The sequence below is a fragment of the Carassius gibelio genome, chromosome B18 (assembly GCF_023724105.1).
Source record: "Carassius gibelio isolate Cgi1373 ecotype wild population from Czech Republic chromosome B18, carGib1.2-hapl.c, whole genome shotgun sequence".
Taxonomy (NCBI): Eukaryota; Metazoa; Chordata; class Actinopteri; order Cypriniformes; family Cyprinidae; genus Carassius; species Carassius gibelio.
Window position 1 is genome coordinate 28,408,949 of NC_068413.1, and position 4,414 is coordinate 28,413,362.

A 4,414-nucleotide genomic window follows, 5' to 3' on the forward strand; every position below is an offset into this window, starting at 1 on the left:
TTCAAAGATTTCTACTGTATAGTTTTGGAGAAAACTAAAGCCAAAATCAACCCCAAGCATCTAAGTGCATACGCACTTTACATAACTTCCTATTTTCAAACACTCATAAAAATCTTTGCTTTATAGGTTTGCTCGTTCTTTCAGTTTATTTCTGTTTACAGTCAATCTGTCCATTACTGTATTACGTTTCAAATATTTCTACTGTATAGTTTTGGAGAAAACTGAAGCCAAAATCAACCCCAAGCATCTAAGTGCATAAGCACTTTACATCATGTGCCATTTTCAAGCACTCATAAAAATCTTTGCTTTATAGGTTTGCTCACTCTTTCAGTTTATTTCTGTTTACAGTCAATCTGACCATTACTGTATTCATTTTTAAATAATTCTACTGTATAGTTTTGGAGAAAACTAAAGACAAAATCAACCCCAAGCATCGAAGTGCATAAGCACTTTACATCATGTCCCATTTTCAAGAACTCATAAAAACCTTTGCTTTATAGGTTTGCTCGTTCTTTCAGTTTATGTCTGTTTACAGTCAATCTGACCATTACTGTATTCATTTTTAAATAATTCTACTGTATAGTTTTGGAGAAAACTAAAGACAAAATCAACCCCAAGCATCGAAGTGCATAAGCACTTTACATCATGTCCCATTTTCAAGCACTCATAGAAACCTTTGCTTTATAGGTTTGCTCGTTCTTTCTGTTTATTTCTGTTTACATTCAATCTGACCATTACTGTATCAGGTTTCAAATATTTCTACTGTATAGTTTTGGAGAAAACTAAAGCCAAAATCAACCCCAAGCATCTAAGTGCGTAAGCACTTTGCATCATGTGCCATTTTCAAGCACTCGTACAAATCTTTGCTTTATAGGTTTGCTCACTCTTTCAGTTTATTTCTGTCTACAGTCAATCTGACCATTACTGTATTAAGTTTCAAATATTTCTACTGTATAGTTTTGGAGAAAACTGAAGCCAAAATCAACCCCAAGCATCTAAGTGCATACGCACTTTACATAATTTCCTATTTTCAAACACTCATAAAAATCTTTGCTTTATAGGTTTGCTCGTTCTTTCAGTTTATTTCTGTTTACAGTCAATCTGTCCATTACTGTATTACGTTTCAAATATTTCTACTGTATAGTTTTGGAGAAAACTGAAGCCAAAATCAACCCCAAGCATCTAAGTGCATAAGCACTTTACATCATGTGCCATTTTCAAGCACTCATAAAAATCTTTGCTTTATAGGTTTGCTCACTCTTTCAGTTTATTTCTGTTTACAGTCAATCTGACCATTACTGTATTCATTTTTAAATAATTCTACTGTATAGTTTTGGAGAAAACTAAAGACAAAATCAACCCCAAGCATCGAAGTGCATAAGCACTTTACATCATGTCCCATTTTCAAGAACTCATAAAAATCTTTGCTTTATAGGTTTGCTCGTTCTTTCTGTTTATTTCTGTTTACAGTCAATCTGACCATTACTGTATTAGGTTCCAAATATTTCTACTGTATAGTTTTGGAGAAAACTGAAGCCAAAATCAACCCCAAGCATCTAAGTGCATAAGCACTTTGCATCATGTCCCATTTTCAAGCACTCATAAAAATCTTTGCTTTATAGGTTTGCTCGTTCTTTCTGTTTATTTCTGTTTACAGTCAATCTGACCATTACTGTATTAGATTTCAAAGATTTCTACTGTATAGTTTTGGAGAAAACTAAAGCCAAAATCAACCCCAAGCATCTAAGTGCATACGCACTTTACATAACTTCCTATTTTCAAACACTCATAAAAATCTTTGCTTTATAGGTTTGCTCGTTCTTTCAGTTTATTTCTGTTTACAGTCAATCTGTCCATTACTGTATTACGTTTCAAATATTTCTACTGTATAGTTTTGGAGAAAACTGAAGCCAAAATCAACCCCAAGCATCTAAGTGCATAAGCACTTTACATCATGTGCCATTTTCAAGCACTCATAAAAATCTTTGCTTTATAGGTTTGCTCACTCTTTCAGTTTATTTCTGTTTACAGTCAATCTGACCATTACTGTATTCATTTTTAAATAATTCTACTGTATAGTTTTGGAGAAAACTAAAGACAAAATCAACCCCAAGCATCGAAGTGCATAAGCACTTTACATCATGTCCCATTTTCAAGAACTCATAAAAACCTTTGCTTTATAGGTTTGCTCGTTCTTTCAGTTTATGTCTGTTTACAGTCAATCTGACCATTACTGTATTCATTTTTAAATAATTCTACTGTATAGTTTTGGAGAAAACTAAAGACAAAATCAACCCCAAGCATCGAAGTGCATAAGCACTTTACATCATGTCCCATTTTCAAGCACTCATAGAAACCTTTGCTTTATAGGTTTGCTCGTTCTTTCTGTTTATTTCTGTTTACATTCAATCTGACCATTACTGTATCAGGTTTCAAATATTTCTACTGTATAGTTTTGGAGAAAACTGAAGCCAAAATCAACCCCAAGCATCTAAGTGCATAAGCACTTTGCATCATGTCCCATTTTCAAGCACTCATAAAAATCTTTGCTTTATAGGTTTGCTCGTTCTTTCTGTTTATTTCTGTTTACAGTCAATCTGACCATTACTGTATTAGATTTCAAAGATTTCTACTGTATAGTTTTGGAGAAAACTAAAGCCAAAATCAACCCCAAGCATCTAAGTGCATACGCACTTTACATAACTTCCTATTTTCAAACACTCATAAAAATCTTTGCTTTATAGGTTTGCTCGTTCTTTCAGTTTATTTCTGTTTACAGTCAATCTGTCCATTACTGTATTACGTTTCAAATATTTCTACTGTATAGTTTTGGAGAAAACTGAAGCCAAAATCAACCCCAAGCATCTAAGTGCATACGCACTTTACATAACTTCCTATTTTCAAACACTCATAAAAATCTTTGCTTTATAGGTTTGCTCGTTCTTTCAGTTTATTTCTGTTTACAGTCAATCTGTCCATTACTGTATTACGTTTCAAATATTTCTACTGTATAGTTTTGGAGAAAACTGAAGCCAAAATCAACCCCAAGCATCTAAGTGCATAAGCACTTTACATCATGTGCCATTTTCAAGCACTCATAAAAATCTTTGCTTTATAGGTTTGCTCACTCTTTCAGTTTATTTCTGTTTACAGTCAATCTGACCATTACTGTATTCATTTTTAAATAATTCTACTGTATAGTTTTGGAGAAAACTAAAGACAAAATCAACCCCAAGCATCGAAGTGCATAAGCACTTTACATCATGTCCCATTTTCAAGAACTCATAAAAACCTTTGCTTCATAGGTTTGCTCGTTCTTTCAGTTTATGTCTGTTTACAGTCAATCTGACCATTACTGTATTCATTTTTAAATAATTCTACTGTATAGTTTTGGAGAAAACTAAAGACAAAATCAACCCTAAGCATCTAAGTGCATAAGCACTTTACATCATGTCCCATTTTCAAGCACTCATAGAAACCTTTGCTTTATAGGTTTGCTCGTTCTTTCTGTTTATTTCTGTTTACAGTCAATCTGACCATTACTGTATCAGGTTTCAAATATTTCTACTGTATAGTTTTGGAGAAAACTAAAGCCAAAATCAACCCCAAGCATCTAAGTGCGTAAGCACTTTGCATCATGTGCCATTTTCAAGCACTCGTACAAATCTTTGCTTTATAGGTTTGCTCACTCTTTCAGTTTATTTCTGTTTACAGTCAATCTGACCATTACTGTATTCATTTTTAAATAATTCTACTGTATAGTTTTGGAGAAAACTAAAGACAAAATCAACCCCAAGCATCGAAGTGCATAAGCACTTTACATCATGTCCCATTTTCAAGAACTCATAAAAACCTTTGCTTTATAGGTTTGCTCGTTCTTTCAGTTTATGTCTGTTTACAGTCAATCTGACCATTACTGTATTAAGTTTCAAATATTTCTACTGTATAGTTTTGGAGAAAACTGAAGCCAAAGTCAACCCCAAGCATCTAAGTGCATACGCACTTTACATAATTTCCTATTTTCAAACACTCATAAAAATCTTTGCTTTATAGGTTTGCTCGTTCTTTCTGTTTATTTCTGTTTACAGTCAATCTGACCATTACTGTATTAGATTTCAAAGATTTCTACTGTATAGTTTTGGAGAAAACTAAAGCCAAAATCAACCCCAAGCATCTAAGTGCATACGCACTTTACATAACTTCCTATTTTCAAACACTCATAAAAATCTTTGCTTTATAGGTTTGCTCGTTCTTTCAGTTTATTTCTGTTTACAGTCAATCTGTCCATTACTGTATTAGGTTCCAAATATTTCTACTGTATAGTTTTGGAGAAAACTGAAGCCAAAATCAACCCCAAGCATCTAAGTGCATAAGCACTTTGCATCATGTCCCATTTTCAAGCACTCATAAAAAT